General features: G+C 36.9%; 1 protein-coding gene and 1 pseudogene across 7 annotated transcripts in view; both read right to left on the reverse strand.

Annotated features, from left to right (window-relative positions):
- The window catches only part of LOC104651883 (Y-box-binding protein 1 pseudogene), a 28135-nt pseudogene extending 11486 nt beyond the window's left edge, over positions 1-16649 (reverse strand).
- Positions 1-17426, reverse strand: part of FER (FER tyrosine kinase) — a 505234-nt gene that overhangs the window by 59248 nt on the left and 428560 nt on the right. The gene's annotated exons all lie outside the window — the stretch shown is intronic.

Genomic DNA, 17426 nt, shown 5'->3' on the forward strand with positions numbered 1-17426 from the left:
TAGTAGTTAATCTATTGATAATATTACTTAAGTCAGTAACTTTGGAGTTTAGATATTTAACCTCTTTAATGCCAGCTGGATCAGGGGATTTCTACTTATGTTCCCACGGGGAGAAAAGGCTGGACGTGGTTCTCCACTTCATTGGTAAAACAATTGAAAAACACTAGAAAAATGCTGACCCAAGTTTTTATTTATTTATTTATTTTTGGCTGCAAAATTCTGTAATTCTATCAGTCCCCCTCTCTCTGCTATTTAAATTTAGACAATTAAAATGGAAAACTGTATTTTACAAATTATCTTAATTTTATTGAGAAATCTCTATATTAAATAGTTCTTTACTGGTTACCTGGCATGTCATCTGTACATATCTTAAAAACTAAATACCAAGATGCAAATCACCTAAGTTTCTATCTCTAAATCATTCACACAAAATTCTGGGAGATTATTGATCTTCTTAAAAAATAATATACAGCTTATAAATTTTAAGATATATTTTCTAGGCAGCCAAATATCTTCAATATTCAGCCCATCTACTCAAGGCCTTTAAAAAGCAAGTAGAAACACATTAGCATATATTTCCTGAGAAATGTAACATCAATGTGACAATAATAAAGTTCCAATAATAACATTCTGTATGCAACAGCCTCTCTTCCACAAATCTCAAGCTTCTTAAATAACCTCAGAAAATGTTTTACCACACTTGAATAAAGATTCTCTTTTTAAAAAACATTTCTTCATTTTTGAATGTTAGATGTTGCTGGCAATCAAGATGCCTCGCAGTCTGCCTCCATCGAAAGATACTGCTTAATGCCAAGCAATGCAAAGCACAGAGTAATTTAAACAGAGGGGAGAGAAGTTGCGGGGCTTGGGGGGAGAAAATTATTTACAACTCAGGCAAGAAAAAGATTGTAATGAAAATATAAAGCACTGAAGCCCATAATATGAAGGTAAATTTAACTCCATAAAATGATATGAAAAAGTTTCTATAATCATCCTTTTCCTTCTTCATATTGTTGTAAAACTCAGTAAAGATGATTTTGCTATTTTTAAGTTTGGAGATTTCAAAGAGAGCATTTTCTTTGGGAAGAGAGTTACTTTCCTCTGTTTTGGCACTGCAAGTTCAAGTGAGAGTCACCTTGTTCTTCGGGACATACTGGGTGAAGTCAGTGACTTTATGCATGTGCAACATTGGAGCTATCAGAAAGGTTACCAGGAAGGGAGAGAGGGAACTTGGCTAGGCAAAAGCTGAGTTTGCCATGTATTATCAGCACAAAGATGTACCCTTAATTTGAAACATAATAAAGCTGAATTATGTTTCATTAAAAAAAAAAAAACAACTAAAGAAATGAAAGAATCCTCGTCAAATTTTTTGACCTTGAAAAACAGAAAAGGAGATCTGAAGGAGAAAAGCAACGGAACGAATCTCTTCATAGCTTGAAGATTCTTCATAGATGAAAGAATTAATGAGAAACTGTAACAAATTAAATGCCGTATTTATTCTCATGTTCTCCAGTTTTCTTGATTTGAAATTAGAATCACTAGAAAAGATATTTGTATATGTCCTCATATCTGCTATGGTTCCTTTCTTGCTCTGCAGATCCAAAAACCTCTTAAATGCTTTGTGTCCTAGATCCGTCCAAACAACATTTGGTAACATCTCTCTGGCTCTTAGCTACTCCAAGAATGGAGGGAAATTGGCTAGGTCCTGATAAGTCTCTTGTGCTCTGGTCAGCTAAGTGTAGGAAAATCAAACCAAACCAAATCAAACCCCGAAACAAGCCAAATACACATTTCAGATATTATCACTTTTAAAGACCAGAATGAGAATCAGATCTAGGAATATGTAGATAACTAGAATTAGCATGCCATAGAGTGCAAGGCTCTGAGAGGATGCACTGTAATCCTGATCTCCATAGGAAGACTCGGATCTCAAGGAAGCCAGAACTCCAAGGCTGGCCAGGGACATCACCAATCCAGAATGCAAGTTCACTGACTACCAGTTGGTACTTGTTAAATATCTCCCACATAGCCTCTGAGATACAAGGAGGCTCTCTGATATCCAATTTATAAAATTAATCAATTTCTTGTTTACTTTTTAAAATACCTATTGGTAAAAATGGTAAGAGGAAGAATGTGAAGAATAGAACAGAGGAAGGAAGTTAGGATTCAGAGTCTAGAGAACTCTCTACCTTCAGCTATCTGAAATAACTTTACCAGGAAAAATGTTTCCAAATCATGCTTTTGTGGCAAGTAATGGATTTCACGTTTACTAAAACACAGCAATAAGGCAAATTCCTTTCCTCATAGAGCTTAAAAATTGTTGGCAAGAGCCAGTGTGTTGGTGTGCACCTTTAGTCCCAGCCTCCAAGGAGACTGAAATGGAAGGATAGCTTGAGCCTAGTAGTTCAAATCCAGCCTGGGCCACATAGCGAGATCTTTTTTAAACAAACAAACAAACAAACAAACAAAAGATTGGTGGAAGACAAAAAAATTAACAAGTAAATAAGTAGTACAATTTCTGATAGTTATATCTGTTTTTAGAAAAAACGGGAGGTTTGGGGACAGAGGGTGAGGGAGGTGAGGTGAAGACTATTTTAATAGGGTTCACAGATAAGGCCTCTGAGGAAGTGATGTCTGAACAAGAGAGGAGATCTCCGAATTCTGAAATTTAAGTTACAGTTATGCTGGTAGAAAGATCTGACATAAAAAAATAGGTCAAGTGAAAGAAAAACTTATTCACACTGGATCCTAGTTTGCTGTCTTTTCTTTAACTCAATACTCAGAGGCTGATTAGACAATCTATCTCTTAGGCTGACAAGAAGACAAGTAAATGTATGTGTCTAGAGTCAAGGACTTTATGAGCTACAGTAAACTCTTTTCTTTGTGTAAGTAGATTGGGTTAGAGTAGTGAAGTATCTTGTTCCCTGATATAATTCTTCCTGATGCTCCTGAGATTGCTGCAACTGCTGACTCTGACTATCCATGTTACTTAATAGAATGACAGAGCTGCTAGCATTTTTCACTGACCCTGAACTCCTTTTTAATGAAATAGGAACATGTGACTCACCATAGATGGGTTCTTGCCTAAATTAAAGTGGCCAGAAGTGATAAAAGGTTGTTGCTTTTGCCATAAAATAATCACATCCCGTCTTCAGTGACAGGATAAAATACACCCATTTTTCACTGGCTGACCATCAGATTTCCCTAACATTGAAGAGGTAAAATTTTTAGGCTTCCTCAGTATCATCTACTAGCATACAATCTACAATTCTAATACTCTGCATACCTCATATTTTTATATAGAACACAACCTTTCATGGAGAAGGAGGTCAAGGCTAAAATATATATTGACTGGTCACTGAGAGATCTGTTGCTTCCTTTTTTTTCTATTTCTATGTCCTTTTATCTGTTTCTGTGTTTGTCCTCTTCTCTTTTGTTAGTCAAATTTGCCTTTGATGCCTTTGGCCAATCTCCCTCCAGACTTCTTCCAAACCATACCCTATGCCGTATATGCTCTCTGTAAATGTTTACTTTTCTGTGGCTCTGTGTCACCTAGCACAGAATCTGTCATACAGTAGTGGCTTAATAAATGTTCCTCAAAGGTATGCCCTTCTTTTCATTGCCCTCAAACATAGCTCTTGTTATTTTAATTATAAAAATAAGTTTTATAGACCCCAGAATCCTACCTCTTCTATAAAATTTTCCAGATTGGAGCCTTCCTGTTTGTATAATTCCCACGCCCATTCAGTGGCTCACCATCAAACAATACATCTATCCTTGTCATTTACATAATAAAAACATTAGAGAAGGGAATTAGGGTCAGATTATTAAATAAAAGAAGTAAAACTGAGTTTTCAAATGTTCTGACAACTTTATTATTGTTATTTTGAGATGGAGTTTTGCTCTTGTTGCCCAGGCTGGAGTGCAGTGGCACAATCTGGCTCTCTGCAACCCCTGCCTCCTGGGTTCAAGAAATTCTGTCTCAGCCTCCTGAGTAGCTAGGATTACAGGCACTCACCACTACGCCCAGTTAATTTTTGGTACTTTTAGTAGTGATGAGGTTTCACCATGTTGGTCAGGCTGGTCTCAAACTCCTGCCTCGGTCTCTCAAAGTGCTGGGATTACAAGTGTGAGCCCCAATTATGTTTAAATCTCTTCCTAACTCACATTAAAAGCAATTATCAGAAAATTCCCATTGTGTAAATAATAGAACACGAACAAGTTTTTATGGCAGTCTCTGTATCCTCCTTCCCACTCTATCTTCACCCTCTTAAAAGGGATTACGAATGCCTTTTCTTCCTGAGCCCAAAGTTGCTATGTGAAGGGAGCTGATAATGTTCATGGAAAATTCAGCGGTACTAACAAACCAAGAAAAACAGACCTTTGAATCCGCACTCTGGTGGCCACACTGGGAAGAAAAGGCCATGAAGTCTGAGGCCTCTTCCACTTGATGAGTCTTTAGACTTTTATGCTGGTGGTTTTAAAACCACAATAAACCCATTCTGAAACCTACTCTCCACTGGCATAGTAAATAGAAATGGAAGTTTGGTGGTTATATTGTTGGTCACAGATATACAGTACCTCTCTCTTGAGGAGGATTACATATCCCCACCACACTGAATGCAGGCATGGCTGTGTAACTTGATTTAGTCAGTGATATTTGAGCAGAAGTGACGACTGTTACTTCTAGGAAGTAGCTTTAAAAACCAGTGCACAGCTTGGCAAGCTTTCTGCCTCGTGATTGTGGAAGTAACTGACTCTCCATATTCCAATGTCCCTAAGTTGCTACTGTGCCCAGAGCTCCTTTTCTGACACATGGAAGCAAGAAATAAATTTAGCTGTGTTTAAGCTCCTAACATTTTCATGTTGTTTGTTATGCAGCATAATCTAGCCTATCCTAACTGATACAGAAGTCAAAACTTTTCTGGCTTCTTTGATGGATGGAATATGGGAGACATTTGCAGTTGGTCTGCTGTACAGGCTGTGGCTTTTCAGTTTAGTGAACCATCAATCAAGCCCAATGCAGAGGAAAAACAGAATGTTGCCTTCATCTTCAAGTATTTTATTGTAACTTAAAACTCTTCTGAGCTTTTCTTCTTCCTAATATTTCAGATATTCATAAAATATTAATATGGCTTATAAACATTGAGAAAGGAAGTTAAATTTATATTTTCAAAATAGGAAACCTTTGTTTTCTCCTAAAAAATGGCCTTCCTAGTTTTAGGTAGAGTTCTTTTTTTTTTTTGCTTTTTTCTTTTTGAGACAGACTTTCGCTCTTGTTACCCAGGCTGGAGTGCAATGGCACGATCTCGGCTCACCGCAACCTCCACCTCCTGGGTTCAGGCAATTCTCCTGCCTCAGCCTCCCGAGTAGCTGAGATTACAGGCATGCACCACCATGCCCAGCTAATTTTTTGTATTTTTAGTAGAGACGGGGTTTCACCACGTTGACCAGGATGGTCTCGATCTCTTGACCTCGTGATCCACCCGCCGCGGCCTCCCAAAGAGCTGGGATTACAGGCGTGAGCCACCATGCCCGGCCCGAGTTCTTAACATTAGGTATACAAGGTAAGGGGGGCCACCTCTACAACCTCTGAAGATGCTGACCTGGATAGGTCTCCATTAAGTCTTATACCTGAATAAAGACCTCAGAGCTGCTCACATGTAGGTAACCAGTTCTTACAAGTTTTCTAAGTCTCTGAACATGGTATGCTCGAGATATGGAAGAATAGGAGCTATCGTGAAATATGGGTCCAGGATTTTATCTTGGAAGACTTCTCAATGGACTCTGTTACTTTGTATATTGAGGCAATAATGATTTATGAGGGGACTGTTCTTGAAAATTCTTCACTCAGATAAATGATAAAGGATTTTTATATCTGCTATATACCAATGTTTTCCCTCCCAATTCATTATTATTTAAATATACTCTACCCTATTATCAGATGGTTCAGACTATGAAAGGCATTTTTATTAATAATGTCTCCAGTTATAAGACATAAGGCTTAACACATTTTTCTATTATTAGCAGCATTATTAAAGGAAAAAGCATTTGAAGTCCAAGACTTTCATAAGGGTAGCATCAAGCACTGAAATCATTTTAACAGGCTTTTGTATTTAATAATTATTTTCTTGCTTGCTTTCTTAAAAGTCATTAATAGCTTTCTGAAGACAATTTTTAAAAGCCGTATTTTCTAGCTACATAGGTCTTTCCTAATATTGTTTTCCTGTTTCCTGGGCTCATAGGAACACACCACTGATCATACTCTTACAAGTTATAGCCAAACTTTTTTCAAGGGAATGCAGATGAAAAACTAGGCCAATATGAGCACTAGACGAACTGGCCTTATAAGCAATGGTATAGCTTGATAACAATTCAAGATGCCACTAATGGTGCTTCAGAAAGGATATGTTTTCTACTGTTTCCTTATTTATATTTTAAATATGATTTTAGTTTATTACAGGTGAAATTCGGTTCTACTGAAATCTATTCTTTTCCATTTAAAGTTTTAAGAGCCACTCAAATAATCAATTTTTAACATGCATTTTTTTTTGGTGTGCACAGAATTTTTTAAAAGGCTTAATTTGCTAGTAAAGAAAAACGAAATACTTTGTTTACCATAATATTTCACATTATACAAAGTAGCATTGTTTACTAGGCACTAAAGATACTTGCAATTTGACCTTTTTGGAAGAAAAATGTTTTGGCTTTTAGTTCTGATATGATTAAATAACATACTTGCCAGTCAGTCAATAACTGATAGCAGTATACTGTGTTTAATTCAATTTTTTTATTGCAATCCATCTCACACTGTGTAGCTCCTGTCAGCTAATTGGCTGCCCACCTCCCTAACCAATACTTACTTCAGCCAGTGTAAAACTGAGACATTTTCAATCAATTGTTATTCCCGGGTTGATTCATCAAAATATTAAGCATTAGAGATGTCAGCAAAAGGTGTGTTCCCATATCAACATATCATATCCAGAAGAAAACTGGGGGTTTGTTTTCATAACAGGGCATATAGTAACTAGAACTTTTATGCTGACTTATAAAAAACCTTAAATATTAATGGGCAAAAAAGTGAAATAAAAACCAGATCTGACAACTGAAAATGAAGTCATAGTCAAACTATACTTCCTTAAAAGTGCTCTCTTTTAATATTTTCCTTAAAAATTGCTATCTTTAGCAATGTCCATAGGTTATAAAGAAAGAGAAGTAAACACATAGACCCTGTCCCTTAGGTGTACAGAGTGGGGGTGGGTATCTTCTGCAGGGATGACAGCAAGACAGATTCAGGAAGGAATCTGTGGGAGACAAGGAAGTGATTTTGAGAGACAGTGTTACAGAAAAGACCTGAGACTCCTATATACTGTCCTTGTATCACTTAGCTCCTCTGTGTTCCTTCTGAGCCTCTCTCAATGGCTCTCCTCCTTCCTATTCCTTAAACGTTGCTCTAGTCTAGGCCTACTTCTCTTCACACTCTCTGGGCAAACATTCTCTCCACTCTACCTGGGCAGTCTCATTCTCTCCCATGGCTATAGTTACCACAAAGGCATCCATGGATCTCATTTTCATACCCTCCATCCCAATATTTCAGCTAGACTCTTCTGGATTTCGCTTCTTAGATGTCCTACAGGTGCCTCAAATTCAGCAAGTCAAATGTCAAATCTTTGTTGCCTCTGAAACCTGCTCCTAACCCTTGCGGCCTATGTCTTAATTCATAGATTGCCATGGGTCCTCTACTCCTGCTAGAAATCTGCTCTCAGTATCTTCTTTGATTCTTCCTTCTCCTTTACCCTGTCATATCAATAATTTATATTTATTATATATCTGAAAAAGCTTTTGAATTCAACGATTCAACCCCTTTTTTGGCACTAATATTGCACCTGACATAGTTCAAACTCTTATCATCTCTTTCTGGAATAGCTGTAATAGTTTTCTAACTGCCTGAAGAGGGTAAGTGACTTCACAGCCCTCAATCTGTGAAATATCAGATGGAAACACAAGGACAGCTGACTGATACCAACAGAGTGAGAGGAACTGGAGAAATCAAGAATTTGTGAGGCAACAACATTTCTTCAAACAAACGAACAAAAAAATCCCAGAAGGGGTGGGGGAGAGTAACTATGTCTAAGGCTTTTAGTTGACGTCAAGGTCTTGAATTTTTCTTCTTTTATATTTTAAACTATTTAATTGACAAAGGTGAATATATTCAAGGTGTATAACATGATGACTGGACATACATATATATTATGTAATGATTTCTTAAGTAAACTAAGAGACTGGGAAACACTATTAAAAGGCACAGCACAAAATTATACAGACAAGTTGTATAGCCTGTATTATCTGAATGTTACATTAGGATAAGGCTTCTTTCCTTCAAATTGATATCAAAATTACTTTTACACCCATAAAAAATACTGCAGGTTATCTGAATAATTATCACAGAGTTGGGATATTACTTGGTTTATACAAATGCCACAGAAGTTAAAGCTTGGACTAGAGACTCATGTATCTCCAGTATTAGCTAGTATTAATAAAATAAGATTTTGATTTGTGAAATCCATAAATGTGAAGAGGCTTTGCAGTGTAGGGAAGAAAAAGACTAGACCTGAAGGTAGAAAACCTTGATTGAAGCTCTGAAAACACATGTATCTTCACTAAATCTATGTTCTTTCATCTATAAAATGGTGATAATTACCTCACTAGGCTACTGTGAAGATCAAATGAAAATCTGTATATGAAAGTAATTTGTATGCTATAAGTAGCTAAAGAAATGTAGTTGCTATTATTATTCTCAAGATTGTCTTTCTAAAGAGCACGGATTAAAGAATAACTGTGAGGAACATTATGAAATCACTTTTATATGATACTTATGTGCTACCCATACTTGGAGACATTTCTAAAACACAAAATCAGAAGAGACCCAATTAAAACACTATTTTTTATGTATTCTAACTATTTAAAAATTCTCTTATGCTTGAAGTTATCTCCTGTTTAATCCTTTTTAAAATTATTTTATTTTTATTTTTTATTTTTAGATGGGGTCTAGTTCTGTCACCCAGGCTGAAGTACACTGGTGTGATCTCAGTTCATTGCGAACTCTGTCTCCTGGCTTCAGGTGATTTTCCCACCTCAGCCTCCCAAGTAGGGTTCAAGTGATTGTCTCACCTCAGCCTTTCGAGTAGCTCGGATTACAGGTGAGTGCCGCTACGCCTGACTAATTTTTGTATTTTTAGTAAAGATGGGGTTTCACCATGTTGTCCAGGCTGGTCTCAAACTCCTGACCTCAAGTGATCCACCAGCCTTGGCCTCCCAAAGTGCAGGGATTATAGGTGTGAGCCACTGCACCTGGTTCATTCTTACAGCAATATGCTTTATCGGCAGGCCTGGAATGGCCCAGGCCAAGCTGAAGGAAGCACAGTCATACAAAAAAGCTTTACAAGTAATTGCTTTTCTTTCTTTTCCATTTTTGAGCGTTTGTTATTAGAATCTTACCTTATAGTAGCAGAAATTACCAGAAACAGAAGTGAGTGTCAGCTAAAGGCAATGGAACTGGCAAAGCCAAAGGAGTAAGTTCAAAAGGTAAGGAATCAGGCCAATTTACAAAGAAATGGGAAAACGTCAGGCGTAGAGTGGGAGACCTGGATAACTGGAGAACAGTGGTCCTTGTTTTTAAGGGAATTTTGGTGAGTTAGGGAGGCTACAGTCCATTGCCCACCAAAATCTGGTTTCCCTTGTTCAAATCCATTCAAGGGTTTCATCTATATTTATAATATCCAAATTCTTCTGAGTGACATTAGGTTAATTATTTGAAATTATCAATATTTAACCATTTTTGACTGCGAAAATGTCAGTTATGTATGTCTAATTAAATACAAAAAGCCCCACACTGTTAAGAGCATAAACTTGGAGCCAGACTGCCTGGGTTCAAGAGCAGGTTCTGTCCTAAGTCGCTTATATGATTTGGAGCAAATCACTTAATCTCTCTGTATTTCAGTTTCCTCATATGTAAAAATGGAAGAAAAAGAATAATAGTACATCCTTCAAGGATTCTGTGAGGATTTAAGTGAATGAATAGACATAAGGTGCCAAAAATTGTATGTGGTACAGTAAATGCTGCATAAATGTTACCTATCATTATTATCATCCCTCTAGCTTTACCTCCACCATTTCCCAACCTGTCTTGACTTTGTGTTCCCCAGATACCAACAATGTATAATTTCTTGAACATCTAATGTAGATAACTACGTATCTGCTTAGTATGCTTGTTCCTATCTTTCTTTACCTGGGTCATGCAGCAATGCTTTTCTTGAGTATTGATCATTATGCTAGGTTTCAAAGAAATAGTGAACAAAAATATACATGGTTTCTGACCATATGTAGATCACAATCTCAGGGGAGAAACATCTGCTGTTTAAAGACTAATGGTTACTACCCATTTGAACATTAAGACTCTTTCCCTCAGCCATGACCCCTACAAAGCTATCCCAGGCAGAGTGAATCTTCCTGGGTATTAGTCATGTTTCTAGATACTTTCATACTTTTACAGTATGACTGTACTTGTTTTAATGATGCATTTACATACTGTTCCTCCTTCCAGAGGAGACTGCAAACTCATCCAGGAGAGAGCCTATATATCCCCCTTCTTAGTGGCTTTAGTGTTGAGCAGAGTTCTTTGGCCGAACTGCTCTTACTGGAAGCACTGTCAATCACAACCTGGTTGTACTGGCCAATCAATTACTCAAGTAAATCTGTGTGGGAGCCAACTTGTAAACTTAAAACAATAAAATCTAATTTTAATTGTTTGTTTAGGAAGGCCTCTAAGCAGCTGGGGTGGAAAGGAGTATAATCATATCAGCATGTTATTTAAAAATAATTTTTAATAAATGACAGAGGAAAAACCTTAAGATTATAAGACCTCTTGATGTTACATTTCTGTTTCACCCTTTTAATTTTGATAAATACTGTAAAGGAAATTAAATTTATCTTTAAAATTTGAATGTGATTACCCTTATTTTTATTTTTATTTTCTAGGACAGACATTATATTATCAAAATCAATACTTTTGTATAAAAGCTTTTGTATTAGAGATCAAAAGCTGTATTTACACTTATTGATTCAAGGTCCAGTTATGCATCAAACACTGAATGGCTCATCATGGTTTACACATGCAAGTAAATTGGACACACAAACACTTAGATTCCATCTCTACCAAATAACTTGATTAATGCAAAGAGGAGGGGGACACCGACACAGGAAACCTTCCCAGAAACTAGACTGGCAGAGACATCAGATTAACGAACTACTGAAAGTTACATCTCCAAAAAGGCACTTCTCTTTGTAACAAAAGTGCTTAAAATCTAAACTTGAATCTTGTGCCTATATAAAGTTTCAAGAAATGGTAAAGAACCACAGACTAGTTTTTAATACCAAGTTTCCAAGCAAAATTGTCCAAGAATTTATTTGCAATACCTTACATGTGGATTGAAATAAACTTGGCAAACTATAATCATACTGAAGTTTTATAACAAAAATTCAAATTGGCCTACTTGTAATTTCCAGATAGCTCTTCTATCATAATTTTAAGTATTACATTGCCCACCAACTTTTGAATCAATATTGTGTAAGTTAGATGCACCACTTACCCTTCGAGCAGAAGAAATTAGTAGAAATTAAGTCTCAACTGTGACAACAACTTGTAACATAAGCACAATACATGAGACTGAGAGGCATCTGAAATAATACACACCAATCTGCAGTAATTACCTAATTTTTCCACATGGTTTTTAAGACTTTCGTGCCTTGATTCTATTGAAATGCAAGCATAATATCTGGAAAATTCACTGCCTGCCTTCTGCTTCTCAAATCTTTCTTGTTGAATTTTTCAATTTTTTCACTGAAACCTGAATCAAGAATCTTGATGATCAGCCTGTTTTATAAGAAACTCCAATCAAGTTAATCTCAGTAGACATGTGTTTCTGAAGCATCACAGATGGTATATTACTAATTATACTTTGCCTTCCTGCAGTTTTTTCTCTGCTCCTGACCCCCACCTCATAGCATCCCCCTTTATTTCCAGTGGTCCTCTCTAGATGCTTAGTTTTGTAATTTCGTTTAAATTACAGTTTCATGAAAGCATATTTTATTTACTTGATGTTGAAATAGCCCTGATAGGGAATCCTCCCTAACTCATGTTCTGAGACCAATATCATCCTGATACCAAAACCTGGCAGAGACACCACTAAAAAAGAAAACTTCAGGCCAATATCCATGATGGACATCGATGGAAAAATCTTCAATAAAATACTGGCAAACCAATGCAACAGCACATCCAAAAGCTTATCCATCATGATCAAGTAGGCTTCATCCCGGGGATGCAAGGCAGGTTCAACATATGCAAATCTATAAATGTATCCATCACATAACAGAACCAAAGACAAAAACCACATGATTTTCTCAAAAGATGCAGAAAAGGCCTTCAACAAAATTGAACAGCCCTTTATGCTAAAAATGCTCAATAAACTAGGTATCAATGGCATGTATCTCAAAATAATAAAAGGTATTTATGACAAACTCACAGCCAATATAATATTGAATGGCCAAAAACTAGAATCATTCTCTTTGAAAACTGGCACTAAACAAGGATGCCCTCTCTCACCACTCCTATTCAATACAGTATTGGAAGTTCTAGCCAGAGCAATTAGGCAAGAAAAAGAAATAAAGGGTATTCAAATAGGAAAAGAGGAAGTCAAATTGTCTCTATTTGCAGACGACATGATTGTATATTTAGAAGACCCCATTGTCTCAGCCCAAAATCTCCTGAAACTGGCAAGCAACTTTGGCAAAGTCTCAGGATACAAAATCAATGTATAGAAGTCACAAGCATTCCTATACACCAATAACAAACAGAGAGTCAAATCATGAGTGAACTTCCATACAAAATTGCTACAAAGAGAATAAAATACCTAGGAATACAACCAACAAAGGATGTAAAAGACGTCTTCAAGGAGAACTAGAAACCAGTGCTCAAGGAAGTAAGAGAGGACACAAACAGATGGCGAAACATTCCATGCTCACGGTTAGGAAGAATCAATATCCTGAAAATGGCCATACTGCCCAAAGTAATTTATAGATTCAATGTTATCCCCGTCAGGCTGATATTCACCTTCAGAGAACTGGAAAAAACCACCTTAAACTTCATATGGAACCAAAAGAGAGCCCTCATAGCCAAGACAATCTTAAGCAAAAAGAACAAAGCTGGAGGCATCATGCTACCAGACTTCAAAGGATACTACAAGGCTACAGTAATCAAAACAGCATGGTACTGGTACCAAAACAGAGATATAGACCAATGGAACAGAAGAGAGGCCTTGGAGGCAATGCCACACATCTACAACCATCTGATCTTTGACAAACATAACAAAAACAGGCAATGGGGAAAGGATTCACTGTTCAATAAATGGTGCTGGGAAAACTGGCTAACCATGTGCAGAAAGCTGAAACTGGACCCCTTTCTTACACCTTACACTAAAATTAACTCCAAATGGATTAAAGATTTAAACCTAAGACCTAACACCATAAAAACTCTAGAAGAAAGCCTAGGCAATACCATTCAGGACATAGGCATAGGCAAGGACTTCAAGACTAAAATACCAAAAACATTGGCAACAAAAGTCAAAATAGACAAATAGGATCTAATTAAACTTAAGAGTTTCTGCACAGCAGAAGAAACAATCATTAGAGTGAACCGGCAACCAACAGAACGGGAACAAACTTTTGCAATCTACCCATCTGACAAAGGGCTAATATCCAGAATCTACAAAGAACTAAAACAGATATATAAGAAAACAAACAAACTCTTTCAAAAGTGAGTGAAGGATATGAACAGACACTTTTTAAAAGAAGACATGTATGAGGCCAACAATCATAGGAAAAAATGTTCATCATCACTGGTCATTAGAGAAATGAAAATCAAAGCCACATTGAGATACCATCTCACGCCAGTTAGAATGGCAATCATTAAAAAAATCTGGAGACATGCCGGGCGCGGTGGCTCAAGCCTGTAATCCCAGCACTTTGGGAGGCCGAGGCGGGTGGATCACGAGGTCAAGAGATCGAGACCATCCTGGTCAACATGGTGAAACCCCGTCTCTACTAAAAATACAAAAAAATTAGCTGGGCATGGTGGCACATGCCTGTAATCCCAGCTACTCAGGAGGCTGAGGCGGCAGGAGAATTGCCTGAACCCAGGAGGTGGAGGTTGCGGTGAGCCGAGATCGTGCCATTGCACTCCAGCCTGGGTAACAAGAGCGAAACTCCGTCTCAAAAAAAAAAAAATAAAAAAAAAAATCTGGAGACAACAGATGCTGGAAAGGATGTGAATAAATAGGAACACTTTCACACTGTTGGTGGTAGTGTAAATTAGTTCAACCATTGTGGAAGACAGTGTGGTGATTCCTCAAGGATTTAGAAATAGAAATTCCATTTGATGCAGCCATCCAATTACTGGGTATATACCCAAAGGATTATAAATCATTCTACTATAAAGACACATGCACATGTTTGTTCATTAAGACACTGTTTACAATAGCAAAGACCTGGAACCAACCCAAATGCCCATCAATGATAGACTGGACAAAGAAAATGTGGCAAATATACACCATGGAATACTATGCAGCCATGAAAAATGACAAGTTTGTGTCCTTTGCAGAGACATGGATGAATCTGGAAACCATCATTCTCAGCAAACTGACAGAAGAACAGAAAACCAAACATCATATGTTCTCACTCATAGATGGCTGTTGAGGAGAACACGTGGGCACAGGGAGGGGAACATCACACACTAGGGTAGGTTGGTGGGTGGGGGACTGGGGGAGGGAAAACGGGGGGTGGGAGGCTGGACAGGGAAAACACTGGGAGAAATGCCTGACTGCAAACCACCATGGCATGTGTGTACCTATGCAACAACCCTATGGGGATGTTCACATGTACCCCAGAGCTTAAAGTACAATAAAAAAAATAAAAATAAAAATAAAATTTAAAAAAGAAAAAAAATAAGAAATAGCCCTCATAAAACCTAAGCCCTTAGAAACACAATAGTATTAACTAAAGAATTTCAGAGAACAGCCTTCTAACTTGTTTACCCAAAAACAAGTGTAATTTAGCATTCATATTAGTTGAATTTTTAAATACAACTTTTACGTTTTTTATAAAACTGTAACATTGACTGGGATATTTATTATTCTGTGTCTAGTGTTCAAAGCATGGCAGACTAATCAAGTTACGAAATATTACATAGCATGAAACTTTTCTTTTGGTATTCAAACTTTTATTATACCAACATAGTGAAATATTTTCAATATTCATTTACTTTTCCATGCTTCAACTTCATAGGAAAACTAAATCAATACAGAAAACACTATTTTGTCTTTTCAAATGAGAGAAATGAGGTATTTAGGAAACTGATATATTTCTTTAAAAATAGAAAAATTATTTATTATAACAACTTAGGAAGAGAGAAAAATTATTCCTGATGTCCTAGTCAATCTCTTCAGCTATCAATAATTAAGGACACAATTATTAATCAGAGGTAAAAAAATAACATCTCTGATTAAAACGCTGGTCTTTAAGAACAAATATCAGATTTGAAATATATTTTTAAGAATAACTTAGCCGGGCGTGGTGGCTCAAGCCTGTAATCCCAGCACTTTGGGAGGCCGAGACAGGTGGATCACGAGGTCAAGAGATCGAGACCATCCTGGTCAACATGGTGAAACCCTGTCTCTACTAAAAATACAAAAAATTAGCTGGGCGTGGTGGTGCATGCCTGTAATCCCAGCTACTCAGGAGGCTGAGGCAGGAGAATTGCCTGAACCCAGGAGGCGGAGGTTGCAGTGAGCCGGGATTGCGCCATTGCACTCCAGCCTGGGTAACGAGAGCGAAACTCCATCTCAAAAAAAAAAAAAAAAAAAAAAAAAAAAAAAAAAAAAGAATAACCATCAGCTACATTTGATGCAATCTTTTACACCAAATTTTGTTGACAGGCTTTATAAGAGTGCTGGAAATGGCAGACACTAAAGAGAAGTTAATTGACTGACAGGAAATATATAGAATATAGTTTTGTTACATAAATTCGGATATAGGAAATAATCACACAAGAAACAACATCAATTTTTCTTGACATGGTCTTGCTTCAACTTTAATTTTTCAAATAGTCAAACGTGTTTTCTTTTTTATCTCAGAGATGTAGATAACTGTTTTTAAGATCTAGGTAATTATGTAGTAACTTATAAAATTTCTGCCATTAAAAACCGTAAATAAACAAATATTTTTAAAAATATTATCTTTATTACCCTTTAAAAAAATCAAACTCATCATACTATTATCATTTATAAATATTTAGAAACAATTAAGTCTTGAAATAGCTAACGGAATAACTTTGACTGTTACTTTACTTGTTTTTTGCTGCTGCTGCAAGTTTAATTTTAATAGTTAAGACAAACCTTTTCTGTTTTTCTGCAAATTCCATTATCAAGCTTTCTAGCATTGTTTGCATTACCTTCACGACAGTGCTTTTCTCCTCTAAAAGGAATACTTTCTGAAATGGAAGCCAAGAAATTATTGTCTGAGTTATCTCCTACAGTCATGTTCACATTTATCAATTTATGATCTGCACTTTATCAAGCTAGATAACCCTTTGCTCGATAACATACTAATGTTTACTTTCCGACAAAATTGAAAGTTACAGTATGACAAAAATCCCAACTTAAATACTATGAATATCTTCTGCAATGACTTATACACGTAGATAGGAATCATTTTGGAAACTACAAATGAGGACACATGGTTTGGTTATTTAGCAACAGCCTTCCCTCAGCATCCCTTCTACGTGCCCACAGCTCTTCTCTCAACCACTATACATTCAGTCTCTGTTCCTGATTTGTTCTTTATTTCAGTTATCTACTAAGAGGAGCCTGAAGTCTACCCTCAATTCCCATCAATCAATTTGGGCTCAGATGACCTGACAGTCCCCTTTCACCAGATGCTGCCATCTGGGCTATATTCCAAATTGTCAGAATTCCTTTTCAGTAAGTATAGCCCATCCTCCAAATGTCTACCCAGAAACATGTATTCTCCATAGACTGACAGAGGCCTCTTGAACATCAACAACAACTTGAATTGGACTAAAGGGTACCTGTTTCCTCAGACAGTAGGCATTAAATTTTTGCCTAATGGTCTATTGTCCTGGGATCTAGGCCGTTTAACAGTCAAAGTGGAGCTGACTTCCTTTTCCTGGCTCCACCTGTTTCTAGCATACTCTTCTCCCATCCTCACAGTAGAACCTGCTGAGGTTAAGGATCTAAGTCTAAATTTCACTAGAAAGACTATAATGAAGGAATTTTTGTTTTGTTCACTGATGCATC

Source organism: Saimiri boliviensis, chromosome 1 (assembly GCF_048565385.1).
Source record: "Saimiri boliviensis isolate mSaiBol1 chromosome 1, mSaiBol1.pri, whole genome shotgun sequence".
NCBI classification, from domain to species: Eukaryota; Metazoa; Chordata; class Mammalia; order Primates; family Cebidae; genus Saimiri; species Saimiri boliviensis.